We start from the raw sequence: 20,819 nt of genomic DNA on the forward strand, positions 1-20,819 counted from the left end.
AGAAAAAACCCTATGCTAAGTAAGACTTTCAAAATACTCCAAACTCTCTGTGCTATTTATGGTTGAGAGGTTGTAAACAATCATGTAGGTAGTACCAAGAGTATGGATAATCCTGTCACACAAGCTAGTCTGCCAGCACACAGGTTTTTGGATTGAAACACCCTTGTCATGTCCAGGAGATTTATTAACTGGAGTCCTAAGTTAACTCCTTTTCAGAGAGAGGTGGTGGGGGATAGCCCCCCGTATAATGTCAGAAGAGTAGGTGAAAAGCACAATGCAGTAAGGCAGGAAGACTCTGGTTTTGGGGCAGATGCACGAGCAGATCCAGTGAGGCTTCCTTAAGGCCCGACTCGCCTTTGCCTGTCCTGCCCCTTAACTTATGACCTTTGCCACTGGCGGGACTCCTTGTGCTGGCTTCCGGTTCCCAGGCAGCACTTGTAAGTCCATATTCTTTGTCACAGGGCTTTAACTCAGCCTGCACAGTGGCAAACTTACTAATGGCAAGATGAAACAATCATTTCACACCCAGAATGGACACTCTATCAAAAGATCCTTCTCCTGTCACTGAAGAGAGTTCTTTCCACCGATCATAGATAAGGTTCCAGGAGGTGTTTTGTGAGTGTTGTATTGGTTGGATGGGTGGGTGGCATAGGCTATATTCAGCTAGATATTAACTTATTGTCTCAAGTCCAGATTCACTCTTCATTTTCCAATCTAAGGGAGATGGGCCTCTTAATAGTTTTCCTTTGCCAGGTGATTTGATGATGTCAGTAGAAGGCCCTGGAGAGACACTGCAGAAAAAGGTGGATCCCTTCCTGTTCTCATGGCTAGGTCCTGGGAGATAAGTGTTGTCTTTACTGCTCAGCAGTGTGATTCCTCCAGGATTAGGTTTCTGCTTTGTGCTGCTCTCTCCAGACTTTTGCTGCTGCTTGCTTTCTGCAACTCTTGATGTGAGCAGCCCTGAGCAGCGAGGAACTGCAGATGGCACAGGATAGGCCCACCCAGGTTTTTGTACCTTGTGATCTCTCCTTTGTCCGAAATATAGGTGCACTGGGCTGGCTTCCTACATGACCTCTGTCCCTTGGAGGTCAGAGGAAACAGGTGTTGCCAACGCCCACGTTGTGCACAGAAGTGTTCTGGAATCTGAGAAAACAGGCCTTTGCAGTGCATCCATGTGGCATTCAACTCTCCCTCCCTACTGTCTGTCAGGTTCAGCTTGCCTGTGTCTTGGGGCTTGGTTTGTTGTGGCCCTCCTGACAGGGACCCTGTGGGCTTTGGGCCTCACACCTGAATGTACATACCCAAACTCTGTCTGCCCCTTCACTGGGCTCAATTTGTCTGTGCCCCCAAGATAAGTTCCCATTCCAGGGGCTATGGACCAACTCTGACCTGGTAAGCCTGGTACAATTCTCCATCACCCCGTTGGTCTTGTCCCACTTTCTTCATTGAGGTCTGAGGCCCTTTCCTCTGTATCTGTCCTTGACTCCTCTCTCACAGCTCCAGGGTGCCCTTGAGAGTTCTTTTTACATCTCAACAATCACTCTTTTGTCTTATTTCTTAAGAATAGCTTAGTGTTTTTTTTTTTTTTACATGAAGTTTTCTTATTTAAATTATATGGTTTGCATATCCTGTTTGGGCCAAGACCAATATATCTGTGCCTGTGTGTGTGTGTGTGTGTGTGTGTGTGTGTATAAGTATACATATATATGTATATGTGTGCATATATATGTATAATACATATATATGTATATATGTATGCACATAAATACATGTGTATGGGCTTCCTAGGTGACATAAGTGGTAAAGAACCTGCCTGACAATGCAGGAGACTTAAGAGCCACAGGTCAGGAAAATCCCCTGGAGAAGGTATGGCAACCCACTCCGGTATTCTTGTCTGGAGAATCCCATAGATAGACGAGCCTGGTGGGCTAGAGTTCATCGGGTCACAAGAGTTGGACACACTGAAGTGACTGAGCATGCATGCACACACACATATAAAACATAACATCTTTTGATATAAATTTCAGATGATTTAGGCAAATGTATGCTTTAATTCAGATTTTTTGATAATTTCAAAAATGCATATGTTTTGATTTTGAGTAAATGATTTGGATGCAGCAGAGATCATTGCATTGTATTTGGCTCAAGGGAGCAGCTGAAGCGTGAAGCATTCACTGGTGCTAAGCATCCGGTGTCCTTAAGAGGTTGTCAGGACCAGGTCTGTCCCCTCTCACAGCCCTGTGCTCCCAGACACAGAGAGCTATGAGGCCTCTTCTCCAACTTTGAAGATACCCCAAACTTTATCCCTGTGTTGCTCACCACACCCCTTTTCTCACCTAACAGCCACTCACCCATTCCCTTGAGCTCTACCACAGGCCCTTGGACTCTGTCTCTGTGGTCAGCATAACCATCATCCTCATAACTCTTGCCTGCATCCCATTCTCATGAGGTGGGTGCTAAACACCTAACATGGATTATCTCAGTAAGTGTCATATGTTTTCTTCATGATAAATTCTATTTTACCTTATTTTATGATATGAGGAAATTGATACTCTGAGAGGGTGACTTGCAAACCAGGTAAACAGTGGAGCCTGGGTGTACTCCAGATAAGCACTGTCCAATTCTGCAGCCTTTAGTCATGTGTTATTTTAACATATTTTAAAGAGTAAGATGGGATATTGAGGCCCTCATTTACAAGAGCCATATCCACAGTGCTCAGTGTTAGCTGTGGGGCTGGTGCAGGAAGACAGCATTTCCATTGTTGCAGAAAGTTTTGCTGGATGACACTGCTCCAAACAAGTACTTTGTCAAACTGTCTGTGGTGAAGAACTTGTTATCATTTTCCCTTTCAATTTTATTTTCATTCCATGTCATATGGACCCTTTTGTAAGATACAATAAAAATAAATCATGGAGGAAGAGATATGAATAGTAGTGGTTAAGGTGACAGAACAAGATGGCAGCCCTGGAGCTGCTGACAGGCTGCACCCCCACAGCAGCCTCCCAATTACAGACTCAGAAGAAACAGCAGATTAAAATCCTGATTCATCAAGAAAGTGACTCAAGAAAATATGTTCTTGCTAGGATGTCCTTAGGATCATCCACAGAACGCAGGTGCTGAGGGGACAAATCTGACCCTTCACTCATTTGTCCTGTGGGTGAGCATCCCATATGGTTAGAAGGTTCAAAGTTTTTTGTCACCACTGAAGCATCATCTGCCATCCCCCTGCCCCATGTCTTTCAGCGTGTTGGGTATTTCATCCTTCCAGGGGCTATGAACAATGTAATGGACCCAGCCTGGTGCCACTGAAGGGAAACCTTTGGCTCCAAAGTTCCTGACACACTGTGGAGCTCTCAACTACATCGATTTTTATGCCTTCCTCATACTGCTCCTGGGAAATGGTGAAATCCCTTCTCTCCATTTTCCAAGATATGCCTTAGAATTTTCTGCTTCTTAGAGGCCCTACTCCAAATCAGGCCAAAGATTCAACTATTGAGGTAATTCTTAATGGTATAGGGTTTACATACATCTTAAGAGAAAAAGAGATTGATAGCATTGTTCAAGGATGTCTAATGTAAACATTAGACAGCCTTAACTGTAATAAGACAATACCTTCCTCAGAGAGGAGCATCTCTCCTTGGATAAATTCCTGAGCAATAAACATAATGACTCTCTCTAGAAAGGAGGGGGACCAGGTGTGCTAGCAGCCCATATCCTTGCAAGACCAGGACCTTATAGCCTTGGAGCTCCTTAAGTGTGACACACATCTGTTGTGGCATTCACCTGGTCTCCATATCCCATTCCTGGGACTTTTTGGGAAAGGAGAATCAAGGCAAATGTGAGGCTCATGCTGCCTTCTGTTTTGAGACAGTAATTTGTAAAACTCCAACTGGGCTCTTGTCTCCTTCTGGACTGAACATTGGAAATGTGTGTCTTTCCCACCTGGCAACTGTAGGAGGCCTCCAGCCCAGGAGCTGCTCGGTTAACTGATGGTCTCTCTGGACTCTCCTGACTTTTTTGCTGTCATCGCATCTTGCTATCTTTCCCTTTCTTTCTCATTTCTAGTCCCTATGAATTTACCCTTGATGGTCATTCAGCCCTGATTCATCCAGCAAATGTTACTGAAGGTCCACCATGGTCAGTCACCATTTCAGATGCTACAGCTACTTTGGTGATCAACACAGTCATTATTCCTACCCTCCCAGAGCTACTTCTTATTGGAATCGTGTGGGGATGGAGCTCTTTGGAGATGACAATTAACCAGGTAGAAGTGTAAAAATATCAGATTGCGTAAGTGCTACATTGTTGTTGTTGTTTACTTGTTAAGTCATGTCCAACTCTGTGACTCCAGGGAATGCAGCACGACAGGGCCCATTGTTCTCCGGTGTCTCCTGAAGTTTACTTAGATATGCCCATTGAGTCAGTGATGCTATCTGACCATCTCATCCTCTGCCACTCTCTTTTCTTTTTGCCCTCAATCTTTCTTAGCATCAGGGTCCTTCCCAATGAGTCAGCTCTTCACATCAGGTGGCCAAAGTATTGGAGTTTCAGCCTCAGGATCAACCTTTCCAATGATTATTCAGGGTTGATTTCTTATAGGATCAACTTGTTTGATCTCCTTGCAGTACAAGAGACTCTCAAGAGTATTCTCTAGCACCACAGTTCAAAAGCATCAATTCTTCAGTGCTCAGCCTTCTTTATGGCCCAACTCTTTATGGTCCATGACTACAGGAAAAACTATAGCTTTGACTATAAAGACCTTTACCAGCAAAGTGACATCTCTACTTTTTAATATATTATCTAGGTTTGTCATAGTTTTCCTTCCAAGGAGAAAGTGTCTTTTAATTTCACGGCTGCAGTCACCATCCACAGTGATTTTGGAGCCCAAGAATAGAAAATCTTTCACTGTTTCCACTTTTTCCCCTTGTATTTGCCATGAAGTGATAGAACTCAATGCCATAATCTTAGCTTTTTGAATGTTGAGTTTTAAGCAAACGTTTTCACTCTCCTCTTTTACCCTCATTAAAAGTGTCTTTATTTTTTATTCACTTTATGCCAATAGAGTGATATGTATATCTAAGGTTATTGATATTTCTCCCAGCAATCTTGATTCCAGCTTGTGATTCATCCAGCCTGGCATTTCACATAATATATTCTGCATATAAGTTAAATAAGTAAGGTGACAATATACAGCCTTTCTCAATTTTGAATCAGTCAGTTATTCCATGAACAGTTCTAACTGTTTCTTATTGACCTGCATATAGGTATTGCAGGAGACAGGTAAGGTACTCTGGTATTCCCTAGTCTTTAAGAATTTCCCACAGTTTTCTGTGATCCACAGAGTCAAAGGCTTTAATATAGTCAATGGAGCAGAAGTAGATGTTTTTTCTGGAATTCCCTTACTCTTTCTATGATCCAATAAATGTTGGCAATTTGATTTCTGGTTCCTCTGCCTTTTCTAAGTGCTATATTGAGCACTGAAGGGTTCTGGCAGGCAAATGGGAACTTTTCTTGGATGGCCATGGAAGGTCACTGGGGAGGTGATGTTGAAATCCGAATAAAACAAGAAAGAATCAGTCTTGATGTTATTGAAAGGAGTGTTTGTTGGGAAGTCTGACTGTTTGCTGCTCAAAAAGCCAATAAGCAGGCCAGGTTTGTGGAAAGGAAAATTTGCTTTACTTCAGATGCTGACAGCAGTGGAGGGAGGGTGGCAGACATCTGTCCAAAGTCTGACTCTCTTCCACTGACAAGCAAGGGTTGAAAGCATTAATAGACAGGGTCGGGGATGGGGGCGCTACATGCAGAAACAGTGTAGTCATCTTGAACGGTCATCTTCAAACTGGTCATCGGTGGTCTGACCAGAATCATCTTGAATGTTTTAGGTACAGTTAATCTTCAGTTTCAGGGTCCATTTGTTTCCATTTCTTTGTGGTCAGTTCTCGGGATTGTGGAAGCTCATGTCCTAGGTACAGTCTGGTCATCTTGTAGTTAACGTGTCCACCTGGGGTTTTAGTATCCATAAAGACAGCTTACAGGATATGACTCAGAATATTACCTACAGCCCCTGAGAAAGAACTAAAGGTCCTTGATGATGTGTAATGACTGCATTATTATTACTTAGTCTCCTTAGACTGTTTTCCTTTGTTTCAGCACTTCTCACTTCTCTGATTAAAATTATTCTTTGATTAAAGTTTTCCACAGGCAAAAAAAAAAAAAAAAAAAAAAAAAGAACATGGTGGGGAGGCAAGGACTATATGGTCCTGCTCCATTTCAATGAGAATACTTGAGGAAAAAGTTCAGGCAGAGGAAATAACTAGAACAAATGCTGTAAAGGAGGGCCAGTTTGACAAATTCCAAAGAGGCTTTCAGGAAGGAGATAATCATTCCTGGTGGTGGAAGGAATCAAAGCCAGGGCAAGGGGTTTAGTCTCCACCCTCTGTGGTCCAGGAAATCACTGTAAAGTTTGAAGCAGGAAGAGATGATCTAATTCATATTTTTGAAAGATTATTCTGAATTTATTCTGGAGTCTCTGGAGTCTTAGGGTGAGACAGGATGTGCTCCTGTAGAGTTGACAGGACTTGCTGATTAGGTTATAGATGTATGTTGGAAGTAAAAGAAGGGAAATGCCAAAATATCTTCCAGATTTGTGCCTTTAACACCTGGGAGACATAGCTAGGATGCTGTTACTAAGAGGGAAAGAAAGGTACATGGAGATTTGTTGAAATGAGAGGCTAAGAATGCCCGTCAGACATCCATTTGGGCCTGTGAAGTGGGTAGTTAGGTGAGTGGGACTGGAAAGCGAAGAATAACTTCTAAAATATATGGAACTGAGAGTCATTGGGAGAGATGATGCTTACAGCCCCGGTGGTGAATGAGCTTCCTTAGAGACTGTGTGTAGAGAGGGGAGGAGACCCATGGCAAATTTCTGTGGTTTTCACCACCTAGAAGTCAAACAGAAGGACTTAAGCCAGCTGAAGACACTGAAAGGGGTTGAGCAGTGTGGTCAAAGGCAGTCCAGACAGTACAAAGTCATAGAGACTGAGACAAAAGATTGTTTCTAAATAAAAATTTCCATGAAATTCTTTTGGTAGTTGGGAAATTCTATAGCTCTTTGCAAGATGGCTCAGTGGGAGAAAAGAAGGGACAGAATCCTGACTGAAGAGAGGTGACCTAGACTAACAGATGAGAAGGATGAGCCTACGGAGCATGGACTAACCTTTACAAAGCTCTGCCATAAGTGGGACTTGAGAAACGATGTGATGGCGAGAAAGTGATGGGATGTGGTCATTGGGATGGTTTTCATTTTAGTAGAAGAAAAAAACGTAATATTAGCCTGCTGACAGAGATGATCAGCAGAAGTAGAATTTATGATATGGGGGAAAGAAAGGCATCAAACATCATTTCTTACTGGGCTCAGACTTTGGGAAACAAAGAGAAAGAGAAACAGATATTTCTGATTTCTCTGAGAAGATGAACCCAGAGAGGATTACACACTTAAAATTGGCAGGATGGTGGGGCGGGGGAGGAGGGGGAGAAATAATAACTGATATTGTAAAAACATTACACAGACACAAATATTAAATCCATCCATTTCCTTCCTTTTCAACATCACCACCCTCTTTCTGTCACCGTCACCTCATGCTGGGACTGCACTGGGCTCCCTCATGTCTGCTCGATCTTGATCCCAGCCCCATACCCCTGCACACACAGTGCAGCTTCCATCCAACTGTCAGAGGGGCTGTTTTAATTCTTAAATTCAATTTTAGCTGTTATCTATCTCATGTACTGCAAGGAGATCCAACCAGTCCATACTAAAGGAGATCAGCCCTGGTGTTCTTTGGAAGGAATGATGCTAAAGCTGAAATTCCATACTTTGGCCACCTCATGCGAAGAGTTGACTCATTGGAAAAGACTCTGATACTGGGAGGGATTGAGGGCAGGAGGAAAAGGGGACAAAAGAGGATGAGATGACTGGATTGCATCACCGACTCAATGGACATGAGTTTGAGTGAACTCCAGGAGTTGGTGATAGACAGGGAGGCCTGGCATGCTGCAATTCATCGAGTCACAAACAGTCGGACATGACTGAGTGACTGAACTGAACTGAACTGAACTGATTGCTTGTTAAATAAACCAATTACAAAGGTTTCCAGGCCCCCTTTGATTATGATGGGCAGCTGACCAGCTCCCCTCACATGTCAGATCTCCTGAGCTGTGACACTCTAGCCCAGCTGGCCTTGTTCCACTTCCTCTAACAAGCCATGATCTCATTCAATGTAATTGCACATCTGAAACCTGCCTGGGGAGATTTCCTCATCTACCTGGTTAGACTAGACAAGATTCTCCCATCTACCATTCCAGCTCTCTATCATGGCTCTCTCTGCATTTTATTCATAAAAAATCTTTTGAAATTATTTGTTAGCTTATTTTCTTGTTTTTAACTCACTCCCTGAATAGAAGGCAAAACGTTGTTTGTATTTGGTTCATCCTAGTATATTCAGCATTTGACTGCTTCTGGCACATCACAATGATTGTTTCTTAGAGTGATGTTAGTTTAATTTTATATTCATAGTATTATCATGAAAAGTATTTTAGACAAAGTCAATATTTTAATGAATTATTATGAAGATGATTGTCATCATGGATATTTACTTTTATATTTTTAGAGTATTTTGGATTTTTTACTCAGGACTTTAGTCAAACTTATCACAATCATTAAACATATGATATTTCCATGACTTATTCTGGCATTTAGTAATTGATAGTGACTGCTAACTGCTGTGTTAATTAGGATTTACATAGACAAATGGTGATTTAAAGTTAGCGTTAGCACTATTAGCTTTTAGTTGTTCTCAAGCTTGATACAGACTTCCTGGACATGGAACAACAGACTGGTTCCAAATAGGAAAAGGAGTACGTCAAAGCTGTATACTGTCACCTTGCTTATTTAACTTCTATGCAGAGTACATCCTGAGAAACTCTGGGCTGGAAGAAGCACAAGCTGGAATCAAGATTGCTGGGAGAAACATCAATAACCTCATATATGCAGATGACACCAAATTTATGGCAGAAAGTGAAGAGGACCTAAAAAGCCTCTTGATGAGAGTGAAAGAGGAGAGTGAAAAAGTTGGCTTAAAACTCAACATTCAGAAAACGAAGATCATGGCATCTGGTCTCATCACTTAATGGGAAATCGATGGGGAAACAGTGGAAACAGTGTCAGACTTTATTTTGGGGGGCTCCAAAATCACTGCAGGTTGTGACTGAAGCCATGAAATTAAAAGATGCTTACTCCTTGGAAGGAAAGTTATGACCAACCTAGATAGCATATTGAAAAGCAGAGACATTACTTTGCCAACAAAGGTCTGTGTAGTCAAGGCTATGGTTTTTCCAGTGGTCATGTATGGATGTGAGAGTTGGAATGTGAAGAAAGCTGAGTGCAAAAGAATTTATGTTTTTCAACTGTGGTGTTGGAGAGGACTCTTGAGAGTCCCTTGAACTGCGAGGAGATCCAACCAGTCTATTCTAAAGGAGATCAGCCCTGGATGTTCTTTGGAAGGAATGATGCTAAAGCTGAAACTCCAGTACTTTGGCCATCTCATGCAAAGTTTGATTCACTGGAAAAGGCTTTGATCCTGTGAGGGATTGAGGGCAGGAGGAGAAGGGGACGACAGAGGATGAGATGGCTGGATGGCATCACCCACTCGACGGACGTGAGTTTGAGTGAACTCCAGGAGATGGTGATGGACAGGGAGGCCTGGTGTGCTGCGATTCATAGGGTCACAAAGAGTCGGACACGACTGAGTGACTGAACTGAACTGAACTGAAGCTTGATACAATTGTATATTTGATGCAGAAACTGAGTGTGTGGTGATAGCATAAATAGTCTCATTGGAAGCTACTACTTCCTATAAAGTTTGTGTAAGTATAAAAGGCTATGATATCATCCTCTATTTCTTATTTCTCATTGTGTAGTACTCATCCTTCAGTGTTGAAAAAGCATGATACTTTCATTAAAAATCAACCCAGCTACCTACATTACCAGGAAGTTCCTGAATGGTTCATGAACTGAGGCTCAGGATGACAACCACAAAAAGAAAAACATAACTCCCAGCAGTTTCATTTAACACGGGGGATCACATCAAGTTTGTGGCTGTAAATAAGTCCCCTTTTAAGAATGAGTTCAATTTTATGAGAAGTTGGTCTTTCCCCAGGCTTGATGGGATGTCGTGTTTAAGATGTCAGAGAGCATCTGCCCTCTGGAAGTAGGTGGCAACAGCAGGCCAGCCTTTTGGGAAGGACTTACCATTTTCCAGCAAAATACCTGACAGACTGGATCTTGCAGGTTAAAACCTCCCTGAAGATAGAAGAAGGCAAATATGATGTTGTTGTGTTCTTATTTACTGTATATTGCTGTAATAATGACGATAAAATCTCAGTTCAGTTTCCTCACTCATGCAGATATTTTATGATATGAAAATGAAAAAAAAAAGTATAGAATGGTGTGTGATAGTGTTGACAGCATGAACAATGAACCTGGAAAGATGGACATATTCCAAAATGTTATAATGAATTGAGGTAGGAGTGGTAGAACAGGCATAGCTAGAGTTTGATCTCTTAACAATGCATTTTAGTAATGTTTTGTCAACTCTACCAGGAACAACAATATGCTGGAAGGTTAAAAATATCTCAATATAATAATAATTTATGCTTCTGAAATAATTATATATATATATATATTTTAAGAAATTTTTAAAAATAAGGTGATAGATATTTGAACATATAAATTTATTTTATTGGTTTTTTCTTTCAGTACTAACTGTCTGATTAATTTTTAAGTTGTTTTCAGGACATTTGTATCCATGTGGTGGTAATGTGATATTTTGGAACAAGGTCACAGATAGATGCTGACAGATAAAACCCAGAAATAAATTATTCCTAATGGCACAATATGAAAAAAGAATAATTTTTTAAAAACATTAACATCTAAGAAAGCTTAGAACAATTTTCTTGTCTCAAAATGCATTTAGAAAAAATTACACTGTGCAGTTGAATATTGACATTTTATTATTTAATAATGTCCCATTTTAGGTGATGTGCAGAGAGGACACATTACCATGTACATTTTCTCAATATTAAAAGCATTAAAGTCATCAAATATAGAATTGAGAGGTACCTTAAGAATCATTTGTCAAATACTCTGATTGTACAGAAGAGGGAATGAAGACACAGAGAGTGCAAAGTCCAAACAGTGCCATGGACCTAGGACAGACAAGTTCTTTCCCACCCCATCTATCCTTCTTTAAAAAAATCAGCCTCATCTTGTTGCTGAACTTACATCTGGATGTTCATTGCTCAAGAATTCAATACTCAGGGATAAGTATTGGGTAAAAGGAAAGATAGCTTTATTGAGGAAGCCAGGGTAAAGGGTGGACTCATGTCCTAAATAACCAAATCCCTACTCCTCATGTTTTGCTGAGAGGTGACATAGAGAACATAAGAAAGCGCTGTGTGCTGAGGAGGGAGTTGCAGAGCATGATCAGCTCATGGACATTTTTCTGATTGGTTAGTTGTGAGGTAACTGGCAGTCAGTACCATCAAGCTTCTGGTTCTAACTAGGCTGGGGTCTACTAACATATGGCTAATTTCTTCCACCTGGTGGGGATTTTAATATTTTCAAAACAACTCAAAGGATGTGGACCAGAATATTATCTATAGCTCTTAAGAGGAACTAAGTGTCCTTGACTTTTTTAATGAGTCAACTCATATTATTACTTTGTCCTATCTGAATGTATATTTTTGTTTCTGTACTTTTTGCTCACTCTCTGATTAAAGTTATTCTTTGGCTAAAGTTTTTCTACAGATAAAAGGCAGGCAGAGGGCATGGGGGAAGAACTACAGGATCCTACTCCCTTACAATACCTTTCCATATAACTAGTTAGTGAAAAGAGTCACACACCTCAGATCACAGAAGACACGTGAATTTCCACACCCTACATTCTCTACCTAAAGCTTCCCTCCACTCTTTCTTACATTGCTTCCAATTGCTCCTGTCCCCTGTACAAGCATAGGATGGGCATAGACCTCTGGCCCTAACTACAGAAATATTAAGGCAGAGAAGACAACAGAGAAAAATCTAGTCTATGGTTGTTTAATTTTTATCAAAGTGACACCAAAATTTATCTGACTCTTTTTTCTGTTAATGGTTATTTTGTTATATGCTAATAATAAATGATATGAAAAATAGGATATGGGCACCTAGGAATAAGATTTCATTTCTTTATCTCTAGAATGTGTTGAAAGTACTTATGAAAATTCTTAGTAAAGAATGACCTGCCTTAACACTGAACTCCAAAAGGTAGTTTTAGGAGGCACTGAACACCCATTTCTGAATTCTAATAGATAAAGAAGGAGCTGGACTATCCAGATAGATCTTTGCATTATAAATATTTAAAATTTTATGTATATTATGATGCTTGGTATCTTGAAAGCCCTTTCTGGCTGCGGAGAAAGTATCTCCTGGGATAGCCAATTTAGAGATGGCAAAGGTCCAGCGGGGAGATTGCCTTTGATTTGCAAAATTTCTGGAGCCAGATCCCCATCATCTGACCTGTTCACCCCTCAGGTCATACTCCTTTCCCTGTCTTTATCTTCTCAGGGCCAGGTACCAGGCAACTAGGGTCCACCCAGACAGCTTTGAGCCCATCAAAATTGTGCAACTAATCACTCCTAGACTGTTGTTCATTCTGCCTTGCCTTTCTTGCAAAAAGCCCAAGGCCATGGCCTAAATTCTCCCCTCACTCTGTTTTCGGCCTACTGGCCACTCAGATGTCTTTCCTGAGTGTTCCTGCAAGGCTGTGCTCCTCTCTTTAGGACCTGTGTGTAACATAAACTTTGTCATTCCTTTAGCATTTCTTATGACCACACCTGACTAACCATCTCATGCTGCTGCAACTGCTAAGTCACTTCAGTCATGTCCAACTCTGTGTGACCCCGTAGATGGCAGCCCACCAGGCTCCGCTGTCCCTGGGATTCTCCAGGCAAGAATGCTGGAGTGGGTTGCCATTTGTTTCTCCAATGCATGAAAGAGAAAAGTGAAAGTGAAGTCGCTTCAGTCATGTCCAACTCTGTGTGACCCCATAGATGGCAGCCTACCAGGCTCCTCCATCCATGGGATTTTCCAGGCAAGAGTACTGGAGTGGGTTGCTATTGCCTTCTTTGAACCATCTCATAAAAGAATGTAAAGCATTTTATGTAGCATTGTATTATATATTATATAGTTGCTCAGTTATGTCTGACTCTTTGTGATCCCATGGACTGTAGCCTGCCAGGCTCCTCTGTCCAAGGAATTCACCAGGAAAGAACTGGAATGGGTAGCCAGTCACTCCTCCAGTACAGTTCAGTTGCTCAGTCATGTGCGACCCTTTTCAACCCCATGAACTACAGCATGCCAGGCCTCACTGTCCATCACCATCTACCGGAGTCTACCCAAACCCATGTCCATTGAGTCGGTGATGCCATCCAACCATTTCATCCTGTTGCCCCTTCTCCTCCTGCCCTGAATCTTTCCCAGCATCAGAGTCTTTTCAAATGAGTCAGCTCTTTGCATCAGGTGGCCAAAGTATTGGAGTTTCAGCTTCAACATCAGTCCTTCCAATGAACACCCAGGACTGATCTCCTTTAGGATGGACTGGTTGGATCTCCTTGCAGTCTAAGGGATTCTCTAGCGCCTTCTCCAACACAACAGTTCAAAAGCATCAATTCTTCAGCAGTCAGCTTTCTTCACAGTCCAACTCTCACATCCATACATGAATACTGGAAAAACCACAGCCTTGACTAGATGGACCTTTGTTGGCAAAGTAGTCACTGCTTTTGAATATGCTGTCTAGATGGGTCATAACTTTCCTTCCAAGGAGTAAGCGTCTTTTATTTCATGGCTGCAATCACCATCCGCAGTGATTTTGGAGCCCAGAAAAATAAAGTTTGACACTTTTCCCACTGTTTCCCCATCTATTTGCCATGAAGTGATGGGACCAGATGCCATGATCTTCGTTTTCTGAATGTTGAGTTTTAAGCCAACTTTTTCACTCTCCTCTTTCACTTTCATCAAGAGGCTCTTTAGTTCTTCACTTTCTGCCATAAGGGTGGTGTCATCTGCATATCTGAGGTTATTGATATTTCTCCTGACAATCTTGATTCCAGCTTGTGCTTCCTTCAGCCCAGCATTTCTCATGATGTACTCTGCAAAGCAGTTAAATAAACACTTCTCCAGGGAACCTTCCTAATCCAGAGATTGAACTCAGGTTTCACATATTTCATGCAAACTATTTATTATCTAAGGCACCAGGGAAGCCCATATTATATAGTTATTATTATATATTGTATATAATTTTGTTATGTATTTTATATTAATATAAAACGATTGTAGTTGTTTACCTTAGCACTCTGTGAAAATGGTAGTTGAAAATATTTTTACTCAGATCCTAGAATATTAACTTTTTTTTTTTACTGTATTTGGTTGAATACAATAAATATAGATAATGAACAGTAACAGTCCATATAATCTCCCAGTTCTTTTGCACTCAACGAATTCCAGCAGGTGTCGTTAGTCCCTGTGATGAACAAACTTGAATTGCTTTCTGTAAATTCCTCCTGTGATCTGTATTCTGGCTCACTAAAATGGTAGCTTTTTGTGTTATATTCCTTATTCTAATCTAGAATGCAGAGAATGTCAGGCTTTATCTAATGCCTCTTGAAGGGACTTTTGAGTATAGCAGCCCTCAGGCTTTCTTTCTGAGGGCTGTCTTCCATCAGGATTCTTCAGCTTTGGATGGTGCCTTCTTTTTGTGTTTTATTTACTATGAGAGGAGTTTTTCAACATCTTTTGTGGAAAACATCATTTTAATATTTGAAATCTTGACTTTAAAAAATGTACACCTGTGGTGGATTCATGTCAATGTATGCCAAAACCAATACAGAATTGTAAAGTAAAAATTAAATAAATAAATACATTTTTTAAAAAAAAAGAAAGAAAAAAAAAAGTGAATGTTTCCCTTCTTTAAAACTGGCACCACTCATGACACTCCTGCAAAACTTTGAAGTGACTCGAAACTTTGAAGTAACCTAGGGTCTTCCCTGTTGGCTCAGACGGCAAAGACTCCACCTGCAATACAGGAGACCTGGGTTCGATCCCTGAGTCAGGAAGAACCCCTGGAGAAGGAAGTGGCAACCTATTCCAGTATTCTTGCCTGAAGAATTCTATGGACAAAGGAGCTTGGTGGGCTACAGTCCATGAATTGGCAAGAGTCAGACACAGCTGAGCGACTGACACTAACACACTTAGGTCAAAGGATTATAAGGTTTCACTGCTTCTAGAGTTGTGCTTGAACCATTAAATCTGGTGTTGCATCACCTGGGAGAATCTTAGAAACACAGAATCTCAGGTCCTGTCCAAATCTTCAGAATCAGAATTATTAACATGATCTCCAGTTGATTTGCTTCCATTCAAAGAGAGAGAGAGAGAGACACCACTCTAGGAGATCACTACCAAGTTTCTTTAAGCCTTTTATAAGTCATGAACTGTGAGGATTAATTATGTGTGGATTAAAATTAATTAAATTACCAAAAAAGTTAATTAGAAACATGCATAATAATGAACAAAAATTATCTCACAGCATAGTAGCTAGACACATGATAAAATAAAGTAAGTATTAATGTATAGTCATAGTATGTGTTTGTCTCCTACAATCCTGAACATTCATTGAAAGGACTGATGCTGTACCTGAAGCTCCAGTGCTTTGGCCACCTGATGGGAAGAGCTGACTCATTAGATAAGACCCTGTTTGTGGTAAAGATTAAAGGCGGGAAGAGACGCGGATGACAGAGGATGAGTTGGTTGGATGGCTTCACCAACTCAATGGATATGAGTTTGAGCGAGCTCCAGGAGATAGTGAAGGACAGGTAAGCACGTCATGCATGAGGTCGCAAAGAGTCAGATTTGACTGAGAGACTGAACAACAATAATATGTATAAAGACAATATGTATTTCTCTCCCTACTTGTCTTTATAACTTTGGAATCCTCATTTGCCTCAAATAGCTATTCTGTATTGGATGTCTTTTAGTCATTGCCAGAAAGCTCTTTACCCACACAAGTGCTAAAAATAAGTCTTTAATAAGTAAATTGCAAGAATGGATTTTTCTCTTGCTCATGACCATTCCTTATGCTTAGTAGATACTCAATAAACAGTTTTTGTTTTCATTGACAAAAAAGTGGACTCCTCACTCGCCAACAGTGGGAATTCTTTATTCAGATTTTCCTTGGCTTTCCCCCAAATTTAGATTTATGTCATATTAGGCTCCTATTGCTTCTTGGCCCAGGCATCCAAGAGTAGATGCCTTTGAAATTATCAGATCTTTATCTTTATCCAATCTTTATCAGTCTGTATCAGATCTGTAGCTTTGATGGACATACTACATGTGATTTAAGTTATGGTAGAATAATAAAGATGTGAAGCAAAAAATGTGAGATGATTCCACCATGATGTAGAGCAGAATTTTGCAACTAGGATTAGTTTTGTTTTCAAGAGAAAAATGGAGATATATGGGGACTTAAAAAAAAATTTTTTTTCGTGTCACATCTCAGCTGGGAGAGAGATTGTAGGTGCAGTGGCATCTAGTGGATGGAGGCTATAGGATGCCTTTAAACATCCTTCAATGCACAGGACAGCCACACAGCAAAGACCCACAGCAAAGGCCATCTGGCTCAAAATGTAAAAGTACTGAAGTTGTGAAATGTTGGTGCAGAAGCAAACCAAACCCCAGTTAGGTTGGTGATATAGCAAAGGGAAAAGGGTTCAGGTAAAGTAACTTTCCAGGTGGCACTAGTGTTAAAAAACCTTCCTGCCAATGGAGGAGATGTAAGAGGTGCAGTTTCCATCCCTGGGTCTAGAAGATCCCCTGGAGAAGGGATAGGCAACCCAGGCCAATATTCTTGCCTGGAGAATCCCATGGACAGAGGAGTATGCCTGGCTATGGTCTATGCTGTCGCAAAGAGTCGGACAGGAATGAATTGGCTTAACATACAAGCAAGCACAAAATAGCTTCTGTGGTCATAGTTTTTGTGTCTGCAGCGGCAGAAAGGGGAGAAAAGAAAGAATGTCCCAGAAGATGATCAAAACAGTCTCCTGATATCTTTTTGCGTCTTCTCACACCAATCCTGGCTCCAGTGGTACCAAAAACGGGGATAGTTCAGGGATATTATATGCAAGGCAGTGGAAGCTTAGTCTCAATCCCACTAAGCATGTTTCTTCTGAAGTTCCAATAATACATAAATTGTCTAATTTCTGTAACTCTATAATCCTGAACACATGACTTCGAGATTCAGACACTTAAAGATGTTAACAGATTTAAGTCTAATGAGTGAGGAAGACTTCAGATTCTTAGATTATTCTTTAGATGTTGCTACAAATGTAGAAAGGGTTTCCCTGGTGGTTCAGACAGAAAAGAATATGCCTGCAATGCAGGAGATCTGGGTCGATACCTGGGTAGGGAAGATCCCCTGGAGTAGGGCATAGTAACCCACTCTAGTATTCTTGCCTGGAGAATCCCCATGGACAGAGGAGCCTGGAGGACTACAGTTGATAGGGTCATGAAGAGTCAGACACAACTGAGAGACTAGGCACACAGATGTAGAAGAAAACATAAGGTGGTCTCAAGAAGAGTTGGGGTGCATCAGAATCTTCCAGTAGATAAAGAGAAGTGATGCATAAAGAAAACAAAACAAATCTTCTTGCATTTCCTTAATGCCATTACACATAAAAGCAATTTAAAGGCTTTCTGTAAATTGATAAAAATCATTGTAATATTCCTTAACAAAATGTCAGCTTTCTCTTACCTGCTGACTACTGAAATCAAGCCAGTCAAGGTTGCAGGCTGTTCCTGCTGATTGATTCAATAGTCTGTCTGCATCCTCAACTAGGGAAGAGGGGATTTAATGACTGTCAAATTATGGGCTTAATTACATTAATCATGGTTGCATAGTGCTTTCAACAACATTCAGGTAGGTGGAGCAATAGCTTGATAGAAATCAAGAAGAAATAGGCCTTAAGCAAATTGCAGAATTTGTCACATAGGTAACGAAATGAAGCCTAAGAAAGATTAGAACATGGAACGCATGTACACCCGTGGTGGTTTCATGTCAATGTATGGCAAAACCAATACAGAATTGTAAAGTAAAACAAAAAATAAATTAAAAAAAAAAAAAGAAAAAAAAAAACTAAATCACATCTAAAAAAATAAAAATAAAAAATAAAGGAAATTGAGGGGATTTATAGGAAGGGAAAGTTTGATTTAATGGGAAATATCATATTTAAAGGGATGCAGAAGAGCATTATTTAAGTGAGATCCAGAAATGTTCTTGGAAATAAAATGGTCATCTCCATGTGCTTTTCTGTATGTTTTTTTCAAACATATTATTCCAAACTTGGTTTCAACTGGGAAAAGGGCAGCATATTTAAATATTAATTATTCTGAACAATCAACTCTTGATCAAAATCCTGGCAACTGTTAATAGAAGAGATAATGAGCCACTCTTTATGAAATCTGTGAGCAGACTGATTAATATGTTTTTTGTGTTTATTGAGACAAATGAAAGGGGAGAAGATAGATTGATGATGAAACTGTACTGCTAAAGAATCAGTGATTACTTCTATTTTATTTCATTGTTGGTTTTTCCCCCTTGTGTCGTTAATACCCAAATAAACAAAATACAAACGTGGGATGTAATTGTGAAAAAATATGCAAATTGCACAAAAGGTTTCCTTTTTATTTTTATACCTTTTTCTGAAGGTTTTTCTGTTTTGTAAAGAACCGGTTCTTGGGTTTATTGACCTATTTTAGTGCTATATCGTCTATAACAGAGTCTATAGTCCATTTCATATTTTGTGCTTAGATATTTACTATCTACTTCTCTCCAAACACCTAAAGCTTTTGTTTGATCTGAAAATTTTTGTGTTGAATAGCTTATTTTATGACTTTTCTAGCTTGACTAATGTTTATTTAAGATTATATATTCACTTTGAGTAACTCAGAGAGTTTAATTGGGTGTGTCCTTAAAACAGAATCATGAATGAAGACCCCATGTATCCCTTGCATTATTGCAATAATTCTCAGTGTTTCCCAGTCTTCTTTCATGTTTTCCAATTATTTTTCCTTGCAAGGTATGATGTAATTTTAATCACAAATACTCCAGTTTTATGATTATTTTAATTGATCCCTTAACACAGTGTTATTTATTAACTTTTCTCTTATTCTAGTAAATTTTAATATGCTTACTAAAGTGTTTAAAATTTTAATGTAGACACTGAACATTTCATTTGATTTGGTCTTATCTATTGTCTCAGTCATTGGTAATGATTTCTAACTGGTGATTGCTAGCTCATAGAAATGTTATTCACCTTTTCTCTTTGCATAATTTATGGTTTTTAAAATATTGCTTATATTTTATGGAGTTTATTGAGAGACTATAAAGAGGCTAAATTTTTTAAATGGCAGACAGTAATAGCTAATACTTCATGATATATTTTCCAGCTATTTTATATAAATAAATAAATAAATATATTTACATAAAATATTTATTTATTTATTTTGAAGTATAATTGAGTTATAATAGTTTTGGGAGTATAGCAAAGTAATTCATTTATACACACATATATAAGTATATATTTTTTCAGATTCTTTTCCCTTACAGGATGTTATAAAACATTGAGTATATTCCCCTGTGCTACAGGGTAGGTCCTTGATGGCTATGTATTATATATATATATTGTGTTTGTGTCAATCCTAAACTTCTAATTTATTCCCCTTTCCCTCACAGTAACTATAAATTTGTCTTCTATATCTGTGGGTCTATCTCTGCTCTGTATTACAAGTTCATATGTATCATTTTTTTTTAGATTCCATATATAAGCAACATCACACGATATTTGTCTCTGTCTGGCTTACTTCACTTAGTATGATAACCACTAGGTCCATTCATGCTGTTTCAAATGGCATCATTTCACTTCACTTTTATGGCTGAGTAGCATTGTATACTATACCACATATTTATCCATTCATCTGTTGATGGACATTATGTTGCTTCGTGTCTTGGCTAAATAGGTAAATAGGCACTGCTGTGAAAAATAGGATGTATATATCTTTTTGAATTATAGTTTTTTTTCTGGATATGTGTTCAGTAGTGGAATTGCTGGATCATTTCATAGCTCTATTTTTTGGTTATTTAAGGAACTTCCATACTGGCTCCTTCATATTTCCATACTGGCCCCATAGTGGCTGTAGCAATTTACATTCCCACCAACATTGTAGGAGGGTTCCATTTTCTCCATATCCTGCCCAGCATTTATTGCCTGTAGAGTGTTTGATTGTCATTCTGACTGGTATGAGGTGGTACCTCATTGTAGTTTTGATTTGCAATTCTCTGATAATTAGCAACTTTGAACATCTTTTCATGTGTTTTTTGGCCATCTGTATGTCTTCTTTAGAGAAATGTCTATTTAGATCTTTTGCCCATTTTTGATTGTGTTTTTTTTATTTATACTGAGCTGCAGGAACTGTTTGTACATTGGGAAGATTAATTATTTGTTGGTTGTATCATTGGCAAATATCCATTTTTTGGGTCTTTTCATTTTTCTTATGGCTTCCTTTGCTGCTCAAGAGCTTTTAAGTTTTATTAGTTCACATTTTTTTAAATTTTTTGGTTTTATTTTCATTACTCTAGGAGTTATGAAAAAAGATACTGCTGATTAAAAAAGATACTGCA

The 20,819-nt window shown here is 39.6% G+C and overlaps 1 long non-coding RNA gene across 1 annotated transcript; it reads left to right on the forward strand.

The window, feature by feature from the left end:
* The first annotated feature begins 7,614 nt into the window (after positions 1-7,614).
* Positions 7,615-19,961, forward strand: LOC120877815. Its single transcript, XR_005724403.1, has 3 exons — positions 7,615-7,624; positions 17,116-17,122; positions 19,875-19,961. It is a non-coding gene; the product is annotated as an uncharacterized LOC120877815 (long non-coding RNA).
* The last annotated feature ends 858 nt before the right edge of the window (positions 19,962-20,819 follow it).

This window comes from Oryx dammah, unplaced genomic scaffold, assembly GCF_014754425.2.
Source record: "Oryx dammah isolate SB20612 unplaced genomic scaffold, SCBI_Odam_1.1 HiC_scaffold_18, whole genome shotgun sequence".
NCBI lineage: Eukaryota > Metazoa > Chordata > Mammalia > Artiodactyla > Bovidae > Oryx > Oryx dammah.